Genomic DNA, 19670 nt, shown 5'->3' with positions numbered 1-19670 from the left:
GAGAGTGGTAACTGCAGTTCCAGCTTCCCACACTGGTAGTGAAAGGAATTTCGTCTTATCTGAGCAAGGAAAAAAGGATAGAATAATCAAAAGGGTGACAGGAAGCCTGAAAAAGACATGGCTCTAACTTTAGACCAAGTCAACTAAGGAATACTTTTAAACAACCACACACAGTTTAATGAGAGAAGCAAATCCAAAACGACACAATCTTTGCCAGAATCACAGACTTTCAGGACTAGGAGTGATCTTAGAAATATATTGTTCAGTCCTTTCATTTAAAGACAGCTGAAACTGTGTCCCAGAGGGAGAAGTTACATAACTTCCTCTCCCAGCCCTACTTGACTTTTCACTGAAGAGCAGAGACTGGAATCAGGTTTGCTGGTCTCCAAGGTGGGCATCTGTACAGCTATTCCTCTGACTATTGAAACTCACCACAGGAAGCCATGCTTACAGGGTCATTGCCACCAAAGACCCACACAGGTCTCTCTGGAACACCTGCAGACCCAAGTGAGGACCAGGCATCACTGTTGCCCAGACTCCCAAACAAGTTCAAGTGTGTGATATGTCATTCCAGGCATCTTTCCCCCTCCCTCTTCCTTCTAACTGGCCGCTAATACTAGAAAGTGGAAAAAGGCAGAGAAATAAAAGTTAATCATTTGATGTGTGAAAGGCAGTGAAAGGTTTTTGCTGTGTTTTTCATTTGGGGGGAGGGGCTGAACATGTAAGATAAATGAGAATGCTGGTTGCCTATAAATTCCAGCTACCCAAGCAGTCAGCGCTCTCCCTAATGCGGACAGTAGGACTTAGGCTATATATGGTGACTCCGCTGGAACTCACGCAAAGCCTGGAAAACCTAAAGATCCTGCCAGCCTGAGCAGCTCCCAGTCAGGACCTCACTCTCTCCCGGTAGGGTTCATAGAGCCTCCCTCACGGACCCCATCTATAATTTCTTCTGGAACAGGACCAGTGCAAGCACCTCATTTCTGACCCAGGACTAAACTGTGGAGCATCAGATCAGCCAGTTGCTAGAAGTTGCTGTGGTTTCTGTGCTTCCCCGTTCCTTAGTGGCAAGAAATCCTGACCGCAGTCACACTTAGGCCTAAGGAGCCTCAAGACCCTTGCTCAGTCCTAGAACTACCATAGGATTTGGGCTCACGCTGATCTGCATGAGAAGCCTTGATGCTGTGAACTGACTCCCAGTTCAGCACCAAGCAGTTCCATACCTCGCCTGATTTCACAGCTCACTCTGGACCCTCAGGTTTGCTATACACCAGACCATGCCTCTGGGTGCACAAGATTCCAGAGAAGCAAAATGCCTCCTAGTCTTCTCTCTGCTTGACTAACCTGACATGCAGCACAAGGCTCTGATTATAGGTGATTGTCCCCTGCACACAAGACAGACAGGTCCATGAGAACCTGTCAACAGAGGGCAGAGCATAGCCACGGAAAATAAGATTAAATGAGACAGAAAAAAAATTTCAAAAGCAGCATTTCAATAAGGGAGAGGAGGAAGCAGTATAAAAAAGAGAAACACAGTGAAATGTATTGAAGACAAATAAAGACTTTACTAAAATTCTGCATTATTTCTTTTAGCTCCAGCAACAGCAAAACAGAATCCTAAAATTAGGTCAAACCCCCATTATTGCTCATGTGGCCCACTCTACCCCACCCCCCAACTTCCCTCTCTCCACGTAGCAGTGCACAGTCTGGTTCTAGACCTTAAGTCCAGTTCACCTTTTCATAATATATAACCCTGAGGAGTTTCTGTTATTGTTTAAAGGGTCAAGGGTTTTTACTCTGAATTCACACATTGCTTTCTTTTATAAATTAAAAAGTTTTTTAATTTAAAATATTGTCAAACCAGATCTCAGCTTCTAACTTACCTGTCTAGATATATATTCTAAAAGTTGGACTGGCACCATACTTTAAGGGCCAGAAATATAAGTTTTGTGAGAAGACAGTCCAGAAGAGTAGTTTTTCTATACAGAAAATCCTTCATAGAGAGCCAGTGATTCCTAAGAAGGAATTTTAGAATTATCAGGAGAATTAATCTTCAAGATGATTCAAGCTCCAGGCAAACCTGTTTTTTTACCCATCTGCTCCATCCGAGCTTGGACAAGCACCTCTGTAGTGTGCACGAAGGTCCCAATGGCTTCCATGGCTCTTCCACACGTGGCCTGTTTCCCCAGGTACATACGCGGCTTCCCTATGTTCCTTCTACCGCCCTGCACCATTATTACCAACCCCAGTAATTACTTAATCACCCCTCAGGGGCATCTGATAGCATAAATTCTCAAATATAATATTCTCTATTACAGTTCCTTCTCCACTCCATTTAGAATTCTACTGTCTTCACCAAACCTTTCACTGAGAAAAAGTGGCAGGTGTTCCCTCACCTTCGAAGTGCTGCTCAGCTGACAAATGTCTCTCAGAAAACGAAGCAAAGGAAGCATGACCACAACAGAGATGTGTCCATCACTGTTTCATTCTGCTCTGCTTCGAATTTTCTAGAGAAGCCAAAGACTGGGAGAGGAGGGGAAATCTGAAGCAAGACTTAACCAAACGGGACTCTTTTGCGTGACTGCAATGTGTCAACACAAACAAAAAGAGGTAACTTAGCCATGGCAGATGGACTGAAAGCAGGAAGACCAGTCAAGGGACCCCCAGAGAAATCTAACCATGAAATGCCAGGTGCCTGGCCTCGGGGGGTGGGCTGGTAGTAATGGAGAGAGAGGAACAGATGGGAGATAATTTGCAGGAAGAAAAAACAGGAGTTGGTGGCAGTCCACTGGGTCTCCTGGATAAAGTGGAGAGATTACTCAAAGACGGGGTCACAGAGGCCAAGGCCAGGCAGAAGATGTAAATGTGAGAAGCAGCTGGGTGAAAAGTTGCAAACCATGACGCCCCTGCTCCATCTTAAGTGGACAGAGCCCAGAGCTGCCATTTCTTACATTTTCCCCCCTCTGGACAGTTTCAACAGCCTCTGTGACAAATCCCTGGGCCTCCCGTCTCACCTCCCTCCGATTCATCCTCCGCACCGTGTTCAGATGTCAGAGTGACCTTTTGAGACAAAAACCTAATTATGTCACTTCCCAGCTGAAAAATCCTTAAATGGTTCCCTGTGAAAACTGTGTTTTTCAAACTGTTATTTTTAGCACCAAAACCCCTTTTTCAAACAAAAGTTGAAGCATAAAGCAGAAAAGGAGCCCAGCTGCTGCAGGCTGACGGAGCAGTGGTGGACCCAGAACCTGGGGACCCCTGCCCTCAGCACCTTCTGAGCCCCTGAGCTTCTGGGTGGTACCCTTCAAACAGGGGGAACACAGAAAGATTTTCCAAGGAGTATATGTACGTGTAGTTTCAAGAGATCTCATCTCCAGATCCTCCTCTTCTGTATGTTCTCTTCCCTAAAACCGATCTGCCCAAGAATGTGGCACACAGTCCTTCTCCCTCTTTCCACAAGAAAGGCATGGCCCCTGCCCGTGCCAAATCTTACCATAACGAGCTGTTCTGGGGTGTGAAAACTGCTAGGACACCAGGCAAGCGATCTGTAAATGAAGATATTGGTCTAGGGAAACTTCAAGATTCACCAGTGGATTTGCTCTACAGGAGAAGGAATATTTCCTCTGAGACTGTAGGGAAAGATGGGGCAGTGGATTCAAGACTGGATTTAGTGATTGGTAAATTTAACCTGTCTGTTGAGCACTGAACTCAAGTGAGTTTAAACATAACCTCCCTATCACAGTCTCCTTCATCTTTGCCACAGCAAATGTCTCCTTCCCACCACCACAACGTGAACAGATTCCACAACTCTCCACTCCCTTTTGGTTGTGAGAAAACTCAGTCCAGCCCTGGCTGGTGTAGCTCAGTGGATTGAGTGTGGGCCTGCGAACCAGAGGATCGCGGTTCGATTCCCAGTCAGGGCACATGCCTGGGTTGCAGGCCAGTTCCCAGCAGGGGATGCACGAGAAGCAACCATACATTGATGTTCCTCTTCCTCTCTCCTTCCCTTCTCCTCTAAAAATAAATAAATAAATATTTTAAAAACTCGGTCCAACCCAATTGGTTTAAAACTCCAATCCCAGTTCCAATGAAGAACTCACCTCCTCCCCTCTGCTGGCCCAAACTCGAGATATGGCTTAAGGAACCTGAGGTGGGAGAAGAATATGGTCTCCTCTATGGCTTCTCCTCTTCCTCTTCTAGTTCTCTAGAATGTTCTCTAGGAGACCATAGCTCTTTAGGGGTTAGACACCAAGAGGAAAACGGAGAGGAAAGAGATAACTGTCTCTTCCATTAACAGGGAAGTTATTGCAAGCCACTTCCCTTTGGGATAACTTCCCTGTCTCTTCAGTTAACAGGGAAGTTACTGCAAGCCACTGCTGGCCATGGATGATGACAGGCATTTCCAGCCTGTTTTCTGGCAGACATCAAAATGCCAGATCTCCTATGGGGCACTTGTGTGTGTTCAATGGGACTCCCATGAGGCCTCTCCACTGAGCTGCACCCTAATGTAGACAACCTTGCTCCAAGTCCTCTCTTTTAACCCATCTAACCTTCTGTCCGGCACACAGCCTCTTGGACGAGCTAACAGCAAGGTGGCGTAGGTCCAGCTGTCTTTTGCATCTGCTTCCTTTCCTCGTCTTAGATAATGCAGAGCTGACTTAGTGCACTGTCCAAACCTGCAGTCTAACCAGGGGATCAGAAACCAGCCAGCCTCTCTTTCATGGGCCTCTCTTTGACACCCTCTTGTTTGGTTTGGGGTCAGGAGGGGAGAATACTCCCTCTGGGCTTATGGCTCCCTCCCTTGAGTCACCCCACATTTAGACAGATTGGGAACGAGGTGGGATGATGAGGGAGCGGTGCAGTTAGTGTTTGGAAGTATTAGGGCCAGTTCTGCTGCCTCTTTGTAAGCCCTGGAGAGAGGATTTGACACTAATTATTAACAACTCTCTGTAGAGTATGTGGCAATTAGTATTTCTTTGTCTCCATTTTTGAACCCCAGTAACCAATTCCAGGGAAACAGAAATACATTAACTTAATATCTTCTACAATATATGAAAGAGAAGGAAAGATGATGTGAAACAAGGAGCTCAACTGCATTTCTGTATGGAGAGGCAAGGTTGCCTTTCAAGTGAGAGAAAGAGCTGAAGGTTCGGCAGTATAAAGATGGATGATAAAGGCAGACTTGGGAAGAAAGCCCCTGGACACTTTCCTTCCAATAAAAAAAAGGCACGAATGCATCTAAAAATGTTTTGCAGGTCATTTCAGGGCTGATTATTAAAATACATACATGCATCTATATTTGAATGAGAACCAGGCCCCCAAAACAACAGGTATGCTGTACATGACTGCAAAGCCTCCATGTAAATAGTTGAGTCTGTCATTGTCCTCGAACACCTGCTAGGTCCCTAAGGGAGGACAACGGAGTGGAAATGTGATGCCAGCCGCTTCCACCAAATGACAGCTGAGAACATGGTTCATCAACTATTGAAAGTAACTGAACTGCCAAACAAATAGGGCAGAGAAGGCTGCCCCAAATCTGAAAGAACCTTAACGGGATTCTTTCCAATATAAGCTGTATATGAACTTGACAGAGGTCAATAAACAGGTCCCAACACCCCCAGATTAAAACCAGTTTACAATGAAAATAAAAGTACTTTGTTAATTTGTAAAGCATTATATAAGTACTAATTATTATGGCGATTATTAGGACTACTTCCTACCACAAAAACGAAGTAGACCATACCATCAGCACTGTGAGGTGATATTCTCAAAAGGGGAAGTATTCTAAAAGAATAAGTTTGCCTATATTTCTAACATTGTGCAAAGGTTTTCAAATTTTTTGTCTCCTCACTGAAAAGTCTAAGAAGAGATCGAAAGAGGACAAGTGTTTGCTGAGGGCCTGCGAGGACACAAAAATAAGTCATAATTTGATTCCCTGCCCTGCTCACCCTTAGGAAATGCACCACCATATTTTGCTGTGTATAACGTGCACCCATGTTTTATGCACATTATACTTGGGACTGCCCATTATTACACCCATGATATGTAATCATTATATCCATGTATAATGCGCATCCTTCTTCTCCCTAAAAAATTTGGGCAAAAAAGCACACACTATACACGGCAAAATAGGGAAGAGACAAGAGTCAGTTTACGGGACAGAGTGATTAGATGTCTGTGTGAAGCAGCGAACAAACGACATGCTCCTTCCCATTCCCATTGGCTGTTCCTGCCCATCCCCCTCGGTCCTTGGACTGTTTCTGATCCGATCCACTCTCACCCTCTCCAGTGGGGCTGCACTCACAGGCTGAGTCCTCAGTTCTCCGAGTCCCTGCTCAGTCAGTGAGAGGCACTGGCCGAAGATTGGAAAGTCAGAAGGAAGCCAGGAGCCAGATCACTTCCTCCGCTTCTCCCTCTGCCTTAGCCAACATCTCCAGCAGAAGCTGGGTGTCCCTGGGGCTCCAGCTTCCCTAAGGTAGGCCCTCTGGAGTTCCAGCTTCTAACTTACCCTGGCTTCCTTCAGCCTGGGAGCCACAGAAAGTCCTGCTGTTGCTAATCTCTGGATGGCCTCTCCTTCCCTTTGAACGGCTTCCCAGCTCTTTCTCTGCTTTCATAGTTAATTCTCTGGATAAAGTTCCCCATGGCTCAGATACTTAGAGTGATGTACAGTCTTCCTGGCTGGACTCTAGGTGTGGCATCTAAACCAAAATGAATTTACTAATATTGAGAGCAAAGACCCTGATCCCAAAATTGCTAAATTCAAAGTCCGCTGCTGTTGGTGTGAGTCCAGACTGAGTTATACAGAGGAGTGAATTCATTTTTCTCTTCTCCTAAAAGAACACAGGAGAGAGAAAGAATTTGAGCAAAAGACAAAGAAAGGAGTATTATGGGCTCCCAAGTCCTCCCAGGATAATATTGGGGAGGGGGTGGCACTGCTGACAAGGATACACATGGACCTGATCGAATCCCCCTTAAAATTCAGGATGAATCAAAGAGCAGCCTGGACCTGGTCTTTGGGCCTGCTCACAGGGCCGGATTAAGGACTTTTGAAACCCAAAACACTGAAAGATTACAGTACTCCATTACCCCCCTCCAAAATAAATAAAATAAAACCAGTCCTTTACACATACAATGCATGTATAAAGAAGTACAATAAATTCAGATTGCTTTCCATTGTAACTTTCACATTTAAAAAATATATTGCCCTGGCTGGTGTGGCTCAGTAGATTGAGCACCAGCCTGCAAACCAAGGGTTGCCGGTTCGATTCCCAGTCAGGACACATGTCTGGGTTGCAGGCCAGGTCCCAAGTTGGGGGCATACGAGGGGTGACCACACATTGATGCTTCTCTCCCTTTCTTTCTCCCTGCTTTCCCTTCTCTCTGGAAACTAATAAATAAAATTTTATACATACATATATATATATTCATATTCTCAAAATCTTTTCCTCCAAATCTGTTTGGTGGTCTTGTTTTGCTGGTTCTGTAAGCACACACTTTGTGTGCCCATTGGGTCATCCCACTGACAGGCCTGCGAAGCCCGCCCTCCCCAGAGCTCTGGTGGTCAGCCTCCCACGGATGGTGCTTGTGCTTCTGTGAGGGTGCAGGTTGCTGGAGGCTGAGTCTCCCGAGGAGCCAGGAGTGGTGAGAAGGAATTCTGGAATTCACGTGGCCCCAGAGGGAGCTGTACGCTTTAGAAGGAAAGGTGAGCCAGTGTGCCAACCCCGAGAGGCCTTTCTGGAAGAGCAAGAGGATGTGTAGGATGCCCCTGCTGGGGGCGAGGTGTGCAATGGATGTGTCTCTGAGGGCTTATCCACGTGTGGAAGAAGCTAATGCAACATTAGCAAAACCACCACTAGCCATCATCTTCTTTGAACCACTTGTGGGGAAGGAGAGAACAAGAGAAGCTGTTGCAGAGAGAGGAAATGACCAAGATGAGACCCATAACAAGGACACTAGCCTCTTCTACAAATGCCTGGCTATGTACAAATCATGAAAGATGGAACCAAACAGGGAACGGGAAGAAAGCCCAGAGAAGGAGCCTCAAATTGGACTGGGAGTTATGCATCTTAGTTTACACACACCCGCACCGGACTGGACCAAATACACCTGAAAGATAAGGTATTGCCATGGGGAAAATGTCAGTTCTAAAATCGAAAGTTAAAATTTCTGCACTTCCAACACTGACTGTGCAATCTGTACCAACTATATGTGCATGGTTTTAGCTGGTGCCAGAGGTTGATAATGCCTACATTTCCATCTCCAGCTATACTTGCCTCTGTATGGTTCCTGCTGCCTTGAGTGCCCACAGCCCCCTATTTTGCATATTCAAGTCCTAACCATTCTGCAAGGTCTGGTTCCAATGCTGCCTTCTGTTAGAGAATTGTCTTTCACCTGAACCCTCACAGGTTTTACCTGTATCTCTTCCGCGGAGGCGTTCACTTCCTGCCTGTGTTAGAGTAACATGGGTGCTTCTCATCCCTCCTGCCAGGCACAGGAAAACAGGCCCTGGCAGCTACTTGAAATCAGAAGACATGTTTTATTCATCTTTGGATGTGTCTCTGAGGGCTTATCCACGTGTGGAAGAAAACCTTAGCACCTATGGTGTTTGTTGATGGAAAGACCACGATCTTTCAGAGTCTAGGTGACCACTCTCCCAAAATGACACCTTTGAAAAATTCCTCTGAATCCCGCTTTGCCAACGACTGTGCCGTGAGCGTTGCATCCCATGTGTGATTAGTCTGCCCGACAACGCTGACACAGGTACTGTTCTGGTCCCCACTTGGCAAAGACACTGAGACCTAGAGCAGGTGACCAACTGCCCTAAACTACCTCCTTAGTAGTAAGTGACAGAGCAGGGACGGGGCCACTTCAGAGTCACATTACACCCAATTAAAAACAGCGGCACTCGGATGAGCCTTCATCAAACCAACGGAGAATAATGTTCAGCTCTTTGGATAATATTTATCTTCAAAGAATCATTATTTACCAAATATGTATACATATGTAATGTTAGAGGGGCTATAAAATTGTAATGAAGAACTATTTTTTACCTCGAAAGATGTTTAGAAACAATGACACCTAATGCTAGCAAGCGTGCAGGAAAGTAATGCTCTCACACTGCTAGTGAGGTGCAGTCTGGTACAGCTTTAGAGAGCGACTTGGCAGTGTCCGCCAAAAGCCTTTAAAATATTTTTACCATCCAAATAAGTAAGTAAATCAATAAATACTTTTGCCATTAACCCATCAATTCCTCTTCAATAATTTGGCTAAATAAAATCATAGATTTAGGCTCAAAGATACCAAACACAGTCTTGTTTTCTATAATGAAAAATTTAAAAAGATATAAGTTTCTAATTTTGGGCATTGTATAATTTTTTAATTATATACTTATATAATGCTTTTAATAAAAACATTATTTCAGAGGTGTATGAGATCAAGGACTGTTCACCATATACCATTAAAGGAAAATAAAAGGTAGAAAGATATATGGAACAAACACAGTTTCATTAAAAACACACACACATTTGAAGAAACCTGGAATGGTATACATCAAAAAATTTGAGAATAGTATGGGTTAGAATTTCATATTTAATGGTGTGTTCAATGATTATTACTTTTTTAATAAAAAAATACGAGGATGTTTTCTCTTTTAAAAGGTATCACAGGTGAGTTTTGAAAACATTTTTTCACCATTGGTACACTTTACTCCTCAGGACATTACAGGTAAGTCTCCCGGGGGAGTGGGTCAGGCCTGTTTCCGTGGAGAGAATGCCTCTTTGAAATCGTCTCCCTCAGGAGGGGTTAAGGGGGCCTGAAGGAAAGAAGGTGAAGGGCATATGCACGACCCACAGACACAGACAACAGGGTGGTGGTGATGGCCAGAGGAACAGGTAGGGGCGAGGGCTGGGTGGGGGTGGACCAAGGGGTGGGGGTGGAAATGGGGATATCTGTAAGAGTGTAAACAATAAAGTTTAAAATAAGTCAAAAATAAATAAAAGGTATCATAGGAATGAAAGGAAACCAAAAGATTTTTTATGTCATTGAAATAGATCTGTAGTTTCCATTTAATAAATACACCTGTAAAAATTAATATAGCTTATATGTATTTTTATATTTGTTTATAAAGACATATTACTTCAAACACTTTATACTTCTTTTACATAACCCTATAGTATGAAGCTCAATAAACACTTGTTGAATAGAATTCAATAGTCTGCACTGGCTGGTGTGGCTCAGTGGATTGAGTGCTGGCCTGCGAACGAGGGGCTGCTGGTTCGATTCCCAGTCAGGGTACATGCCTGGGAGTGCAGGCTGGGTCCCTGGTGGGGGGCACTTGAGAGGCAACCACATGTTGATGTTTCCCTCCCTCTCTTCCTTCCTCCCTTCTCCCCAAATAACAAATAAAATCTTTTTAAAAAAGAATTAAATAATTTAGTGTGGAATTTTTATAAATAGTCTAGATGAGGAAGAACCAGCAGAATTCCTAGTTTACAGATGACAGTAGGATCCTCCATTATACCCCAATCACATTTGACACTGTTGACCATCATATTCTTTTCTGTGTGTGTGGACTATTAAATGGATTTATTTTATTTTATTTTTTATTTTTATTGCTGTTCAAGTACCATCATCTTCTTAAAGCTCTCACCATGGCTTCTGCCACAGCTCATTCTGCTAGTCATCCTTCCGTCTCATTGTCCAGTGATCTCTCACTCCAGCCCAGACCCTCCTCCTCCTCCTCTGAACCGCAGGCTCCCCACCCCCGTGCCGCAGTTTTCACCTTTCCACATTGCTCTCCCCATACTCACTTCCTCACTGAGTTCATCCACAGTCACGGCATCACCTCTTACTTCACTGAGACCATCCCAGGAACATGACCTTGTTTCACTGGGCGTGGGCCTCAGTGTTGTCGTTGCTGCACATAGAAGGTATTCGGTCTTGCACAATGGCAATGATTAGACCTTTATAGTACAGCTCACAAGAGGAAAGATTGCTTGGAGGAGGGAGGAAGAGTTGTTGGGATCAATGGCAGTGAATTCCTTCCCTCTCCCCATAAAGTAAACCAAATAAAAACTTATAAATAGAAAAAAGTCAGCAACGCACGTGTTTAAAATGGTCAGGTTAGCTCCGGCTGGTGTGGCTCAGTGGTTTGAGCTCTGCCCTGTGAACCAAAGGGTTGCCAATTCAATTCCCAATCAGCGCACATGCCTGGGCTGTGGGCCAGGTCCCCAACAGGGGGTACACAAGAGGCAACCACACACTGATGTTTCTCTCTCTCTCTCTTTCCCCTTCCCTTCCTCTCTCTAAAAATATATAAATAAAATCTTCAAAAAGTAAAAAATGTTTGGGTTAAGAGTACCATCCCTGTGTCGCCCCTTGTTTGGTGATGGAAGAACCTAAGTAAATGAAATATCATAATTAGCTAACAGAAGATTTTTTCAAAGTCCCACATTCTATATACATTTATAAAACTCACTTAAAGTACATATTTATATTTTTAAATATTTTTATTTATCTTTAGAGAGAGGGGAAGGGAGGGAGAGAGGGAAACATCAATGTGTGGTTGCCTCTCACATACTCCCTACTGGAGACCTGGCCTGCAACCCAGGCATGTGCCCTGACTGGGAATCTAACTGGCAACCCTTTGGTTTGCAGGCCCATGCTCAATCCACTGGGCTACACCAGCCAGGGCTACATATTTATATCAATCACAGCTTTTTAATTTTTCTGGTGGTTGGTCCTAGTCAGCAAATGACATTACTCTGTGGATTCAAATTCAAGACAAATCTTTAACTGCCTCCCTCCACTTCCAATCAGATTTCTACCCTTAAGCTTCTCTTATACAGGAATTGCAAGACACCTCTAGGCTTGCAAATTCATTATTTATACTCAGGGTATAGTAATCATGCATCCTGGTAATAAGCTAAGGGCGATAGGCATCCCTTGTACCCAGTACCCAGAACATAAAGATTACAGACTTTTGGAATAGGAAGACAGCAATTTTTGGCTAATTTTTGTCTAATCCTGGAAGGAGAAAAAAATGCATATGGCAGAAAGCTCCACAGACTATTACTGAAAAAGTACTGAAAAAGGAGAGATAAAAGGTGAGTGCTGACAGCAAGCGCAGACCATAAGAATCTGACCTCACAGGTTTGACAGGGTCAGGGGTTGTGGAGATGTTTCACCACATGGTTCTTCCTTGGCAATGGGGGCAGCCACTGTGGTGCTGAGGCAGGTACACATGGCTAGGCAGTCCCCCTGCTGCCGAGTGCACTGAGCTACCTGGGCAGCTAGCCCACATGCCTCTGGCATCTATCCCAACTTACTCAGATGGGCCCAATCAGCCACTTTTAGAGACAGGTACACGTGCCTACATCATTCCACTCTCAGTCCTGGCTTACTTGTCAAAGGTGGTATGAGCTGACTGGTACCCTCCACTCAGTTCTCCTCCATCTTCACATTAGTGATGCCACACCTTTCAGAAGTCCCCAAACCAGTTTAACACAGTCTGATCTAATCATTTAAGCAGTCTTTGCCCTTTGCCTCAGTTGTTTGGGTGTCATCCTGTAAACCAAAGAGTCTCAGGTTCAATTTCCAGTGAGGGCACATGCCTGGGCTGCGGACTCAGTCCCCAGTCAGGACACGTACGAGAGGCAACCGAGCCACGCTTCTCTCCCTCTCTTTCTCTCCGCCTTCCCCTCTCCCTAGAATCAATAAAAGATTACACACACACACACACACACACACACACACACACACAGTCTTTAAGGCACTGCTCAGACTCTTAAATAAAAATTGCTTGGTCTCCAAAACAGGGACAGACTCATAGATGGAGAGCAGATGACAGCTAGTTGGGGGGGGGGGTTGGGACAGGGAGATGAGAGGGTGGAGGGATTGAGCAAAAAGGAAAAAGGACTCATGGACATGGAAAACAGTGTGGTGATTGCTGGCAAGGGGTGTGGATAAGGGGACTAAATGGTAATGGAAAAAATACAATAAAGATGAATTCAAAAACTAAAATGATAAAAGACAGTAAAAAAAATTGCTTGGTCTCGCAGATAGCCACCTCTCCCCTGCTTCTCTACCTGGGATGAATGTGCAGGTACAATGGGAAGGGACTCTGGAGCAGCAGGAAAGGGTGGAACCTGAGCAACTGGTCCTCTGGCTTCCTACATCTCCAGGCCAATGTTTCTTTGCCCTGTTTGCTGCTTACTCTGCAGCCAATGGTGGCCCAATTCTATAGCCACTTTAACTCTAGGATCCCTCTCCGCCTAAAAATAGCCTGAGTGGTGCCCACTGGCAGAGTACCTTGCACTCTCTTCCCCTGGCATTATTTTTCTGAGTCTAGTTGTGATACCCGGCACATGCCTGTGATGCCTGCATGCTGAGCACAGATGCACCAGGAACCCTGCATGCAGCCTCCGCACCCCAGGCTCCCCTGTTGCATGTGGCAACTGCCCCGCATCTTGACCTCTAGGGTCATTTTTGAGAAGTCTCACTGAGGCCTCTTTCAAAACACCCTCCCTTTAATGGCTCCATTTCTTTTCTTATCTCGTTGCAATCTTGCCAGACTGTGCCATGCCCAGCGAGAGTGAGTGCTGTGATCGATTAATATTGTCTGCTGTGGCAAGATAATAGGGGAGCCACACGGTGAATAATCCTTTCTCTTCTTCTTCAAATCCATCAATCCAAATTAATCTGCCCTCTTTGTTTGTATTGACCAAAATCCTACTCATCTTTTGGAATTAATTCAAGCTTTATTTCTTTTACAAAGGTCGACCTAGGCTCTCGTGTCTTACCCTGCTCTGAACTGACAGCATTCATCTGTTTATTTAATATTAGCACTAGCTTATAAATGTTCACAGTAAACAGCACTTATAACTAATACCTGACATGGCTTGAGGAATGATGGTACCATTAACACAAAGCATGACTGGTTTTAAGGAATGGATGAATGGTTAGTTATAGAAGATACCAGAAAAGAGAGTTTGGCTTCTGAAGATACTTGTCAGTGATGTCTTTTGGCAAAAGGACATCAAAAATGGGACTGGGATGAAAACAGACTGGTTTGCTCAGCCACAGGAGAGAGCACGAATCTGGTCACTACATGGCCGTAGAAACAGACACAGGAGTGTCCCAATGTCCATCCCATGCTGCAATGCCACTCTGCATACTGTAGCTGGCTATGTGCAGCCTCCGCTTCCCTTTTCTCCACAAATCAGTGACCCTTCGTGGAAAAAGGTTCTTCCTGCTCTATCGCACAGGAAGATTAAGTAGATTGCCAAAGAACTGAAATGCCTCCTTCAACTGAGAAATCACAGATTGAGGCAATTACATTTTCTTAACTTCATCAGGCATAGGATGGGATGTTCACCAAAACACCACCTCCCCCATTAACATGTACACTCTGAGGAGCAGGGACACTGCCTAGTATTTCCATCACTGTACCTCCAGCACCAGATTCAACAGGGGACTGATACGTATCTTACTAATGAATAGTTAATACATAATAAATAGTAGATGAAGGCAATACACAGAAAAGGTTATTTCTACTCTACAATGTTTGTTTTTGAGAGAGGTAATCTTCATTTCAGATTCTTTTTTTCTAATGAATCTGTTGTGCATTGAGGACAAAGTTAAGCAATCAAAATGAATTATACTCATAAACATAAAAAGACCTAAACATCAAAGATAAAACTTCTAGATTTAGAAGAAAACACAGACAATCTTTGTCACTTTGGTGGAAAAGATTTCTTATGTAGGGCACAAAAAGCACTAACTGTACAAGAAAAAAGGGAAAAAATAGATTTCACAAGTATTTAAAACTTTTGCTCTTCAAAAGACACCGTAAAAAAAAAGTTGATACACAAGAAGCCACATTAAGACTGAAATGTTAACTTTAAAAATATCATTTAAAATGAAAAGCCAACCACAGACTGGGCAGAAACATTTTTAATTGATATACTCACAAAGGACTGTATCCAAAATATATAAAGAACTCCTACAATGCCGTAACAAGAAGCCAAACATTCCCATTTTTAAATGGACAAAAGGTTTAAACAGACTCGACCAAATACGAAACAGTGTTGGAAATAAGCACATGAACATATGTCCTACATCATTACTCACTGAGGAAATACGAATAAAGCCACGATGAGATGCCCGCACGCGCTCAGCAGCAGGACTGAAACGGAGGAGCTGGAAGGAAGGTGCGAGCAGCGCTGCAGAAGCACAGACGTGCACAGCCACTCGGGAGCACGGGCTGGCAGTTCTTCTCTTTTCCGAATTAAACATTCGCTTACCATCAATCCTAAGATTTCACTCCTATGTACTTACCCAAGAAAAATACAAACATACGTCCACAAGAAAAGGTGCACGTAGACGTTCACAGCAGAGCCTAAAGAATGGAAAACCACCGAACTGTCCGTCAGCAGATGAGTGGACAAACTGATTGTGGTATAGACAACAATGGGAAACTATTCAGCAATAAAAGGGGATGAATTATCGATGTGCACAAAACAGAGATGAATATAAAAAATATGCTGAACTGAAGAAGCCAAACACAGAATCCATACTCCATGATTCCATTTATATGAGGCTCTGTAACAGGCAAAACCAATCCACAGTGATAGAAACCTGACCAGCGAACATCTGGGGGGGGTGTGGGGAGGCTGGTTGCAAAGGATAGCAGGAAATTTAGGGGGTGACAGAAATGTGTTCCCACATATTGACTGGGGAGATGGTCACTCGGTCTGAACATCTGCCGGAACTCACTGAATTGTACACTTAAAATGGATATGTTGCATTGTCTTGCAGGTAAGTTATATTTCAATAGTTAAAAAATAATTATTTTTCAATAGTTAAAGTGTAATTTAAGTGCTTTTTGTTATCAGGGGTGGCTGGCCAACAAATCCTCACAGAGGTTACACAGTTCCTCACTGTACAGGGTCAGCCTCGAACCATTGACTTGCTGACACATACCATAAGGAATGGGTTCTCTGTCCAGTGGCAATGCAGGGTAGGGGATGTGTTTATTCACAGAAGCAGCAGAGTGAATTAGCACACCCTCTCGAGATAAACCCAATTAATTTTTTTAAAAATCAGGCCTAAGCTGTAATGAGTTTGTAACACAGTTGCTCCTAGTCAGCAAGCTGTTCTCAAGTGTTCGTGATGTTCTGGAAAAACCGCCCGTTGGACTAGCAGGTGTGGACAAGCTGCTTATTACTCACATTACAGGGGACGGCACCGGTAGGGGCTGGCCAGTGTGAAAAGGACCGCCCCTCCTCCAGTCTGAGGCTCGAGATAAGGGGGCCCAGACAGAGGCAGCACCGGCCCAGGCTGCAGGGACCCACGTGGCATCAGCGTGTCCATGCAGAAGGAAGAGGTCCAGAAGCAGTCACAGGACAGGAAGCCACTCCCGAAAGGGGATAAGGAGGGAATGACAATCCACTTCCAAAACAATACATTCCTTCTGGCCAGAGGCCCCTGATCAGCCCTCAGTCATGGGAGGTGGAAGGGTTGTGTCCACTGACCCAACAGAGTTGAAGAAAGCTATTTTTATCAGAAAGTTAATGCTTCAAAAGTGAAAAACTCCCACCGTGAGAAAACAGAACACTTCTGGTACATGCTCTGATTGGAGCCTGGACCTTCCAAAGAGGACAAAAACCCGTCTGACATGGACACTGGCAGGCACCGTGAATGTGTGCACACAGACGTGCGAGGGTGGAAACGCTCCCTGGCCTCTCTCTCTGGGCACAGGGGAAGAACAGCTCGGCCATCAAGGAACAGGCCATTAGAACAGCTGGATGTTTCTATCAGGATTTGATTTGTGAAACTCAACTTGCAAATGTTTGTTACAATCAATTTTAAAAACCGTCAGGCTTTCTACGTAAGCACAGGAAGTAAAGTAAAACCTGCCAACTGCCCTCTACCTGCCTGCCCCTACCTTACACTTCTCTCCTCCACCCCCAGCGAGCGTTAAAATCCTACTAGAGAGCTTGGGTTGGGCCAAAAGTAAAGAAAGGCCTAGAATGAAGCTATAGATAAGAAGTAGGGGCAGAGGCGATGGATTCAATGGACATGTGTCATTTGTAGTTTCCGGCACCCATGCTCCTCCTTAGAGTACTCCAATGTCCTCTTTCAGGCAACTAACTCTCCCACTCTGGGTACAGCCTGCTGGGAGGGTAAACTCAAATGCTGGCCCTCCCCTGACAGAAACCAAGGCTTTTCCCTCGGGGCTCCTTCCCCCAGATCTTTTCTTCCCATATCCAGACAGAACCACGTATGGCACTTGACCTAAGCTCGACCAATCAAATGATCTCCTGGGACTTGACTTCTTCAGCTGAGTGCTCGGAGAGGCAAAGAAACGGTTTGCCACAGAGCCAGACAAGACAGTCGAGTGGTTCCTTCTCTGTCAGTTCCAATCCTCGTTCCTTAGGTTTCCCTTCCATCCTGTGAGGCCCTCCTAGGTGGAGAAATAAATATTTTAAGTCCCCCCGCCACTTCCTCCCCTATCCTCTTTCCTTTCTCAATCTCCCTCATCACACTGAATATCTGTTACCTGTTTGGTGTGTTTTCTTCCAGACAATTTCTATACATCTCATTCTTTTTTTAAAAAAGCATGTATGTGTACTACAAATAGGGTTATACTAAACAGATTGCTATGCAACCTCTTTTCATAAGATGTGAACTTCTATTTTTGTATCTTCTCATCATCCCTGATTAAAACTGTACACACAAAAATCCTGCCAACGTCGGAGTCTAGGGTAGGCTGGGACTCAGTGAATCTCATTATTGCATAGCCCGTTAATTACCAATAATGGGATGATTTGGACTCAAGTTCAGCTGAACAACAAAGAACCTAAAGAATTTAACAATGTGTCAGGCTGAAAAGTTCCTTTAGACAATACTGGGCAAGGTTCTTGAGTAGAGAAAGCTCATGATGAAGACAATGTTGCCTGAAGAGTAACGTGGCAACAGTGTATATGGTGTAGACAAGAAGAAGGAGAGACCGGATAGTAGGCGGACTAGTTCCGGAGCTAACAGGGAATCGGAGGGCTGAAGAAATGAGTTCTGGGCTGCAGCCACGGCCAGAGAAATGGAGAGAAACTGTTACTGACGAGTAGACTGGAAAGCAAATGACTGGAACTAGAAGAGCTTGATCTGAATTTCAACTCTGAAATTTATTAGCTATGTGACCTTTTGACAAGGCATGTCCCTCCCCCATATCTCAGTAGGCATGTCAATAAAATGAAGAACTTGGAATATTGGGGTCTCTAAGATTATTTTTCAGAAGAATACTTTTTTTCCTAAAAAAATTTTAAAAGCAAGATTAAAAAATGTTTAAAGCAAGCATGGCTGATGGGTTCAGTGCATCAGCTACCCTTAATTTCACCTCGTAGCCGCCAGGCATTCTTGGGGAATCTCCAGAGGACTAGGGAACATTTGAGAAATTTCTAAAGACTCTGCTATTAACTCTAAAATTCAAGGACTCAAGGGGGTAACACGGGCAGAGGTGCCTAGGAAAATAGCAATGACTTTAATAGTTGCCACAAAATCATATAATAGAAAAGATGAATTGACCTCCAACAAATTTGCCTGCTTCTCACGGACGAAACCCAAGTTAATGTCCAAAATACCACCCAAACCTTGTGCAGATGGTGATCGAGCCTCTGCCTAAACGATTCAGTCACAAATCACTCACTGCCCAACAGTTCAACTCATTCCAATCTGAGGTCCTCTTAACTATTCAAACGTTCCCCCTTACTAAGCCCAAATCTGTCCCCCACCACTGTCATCTGAAAAAAGGCCCATATTCTACCTCTGGAACTGAACCAAAATCTAACCTCTCTTCCACAGGGAAAGAGGAAGGACAGTCTTTCTTCCACCTGTTTGAAGAAAGCTACCAAGTCTGCCTTCTTCCCTTTTATTCCCTCTTGCTCTGGTTTGCCACGAATGTTCCACGGAGGTGGTCTGCTCTGGTTTGGGAGCAATGCAATGTTTTCTAAGTATCTAAGTGCAAGTAGACTTTTCATTTGTTACGGCTTCAACAAACCAGATGATCTTCCTTAAAATAAATGTCTAGCTTTGCAATGAAATGTAAATAGAACCCAAATTCATTATATGTTCATTATTCTTTTCTTGCTGAACATGAGCTACTCCCAGTGAGTCAGAAGTAGATTGCTACAACTTTTGACCCAAAGCAAACTGTAAAAAAAAAATCTCACCAGGCAACCAAACAGACTCAAGGTCCACTGAAGCCAGATAAATGACGCTGAGGCCTCATAATCTTATCAACTCTTAGAGAAATATAATTCTCACCAGAAATATAATTCTCAAACAAAATTCAGTTACCTCGGAGGTAACATGGAATATCAGTATAAGAAAGCTTCGTTCACTGTTCTTCATCCCACCAACTCCATATTCCACTACCAAGTCTGCAAAATCAGGGCCCGCGCCTTGGGTCTAGGCATCTGCCACTCTGGGTGGTTGGAGAACAGGCAGGAGGAAGTATGACTGTGTCCCTGAGGAGAAAGCAAGCAGGCAGAGCCCAGTCTGTGATGCCTTGTGGGAGCGCTGAACCTCTACGGTTTCCTGTGCTCTGGTTGTCCTGGCAACCTGAGGCCTCCCTATTTGCGTTGGCATCAGGAGGCCCAGAGCGGAAGCAAAGC

Source organism: Sturnira hondurensis, unplaced genomic scaffold (genome assembly GCF_014824575.4).
Source record: "Sturnira hondurensis isolate 20B ecotype Veracruz unplaced genomic scaffold, ASM1482457v3 Scaffold0022566, whole genome shotgun sequence".
NCBI classification, from domain to species: Eukaryota; Metazoa; Chordata; class Mammalia; order Chiroptera; family Phyllostomidae; genus Sturnira; species Sturnira hondurensis.
Note: the sequence above shows the minus strand (reverse complement) of the source record.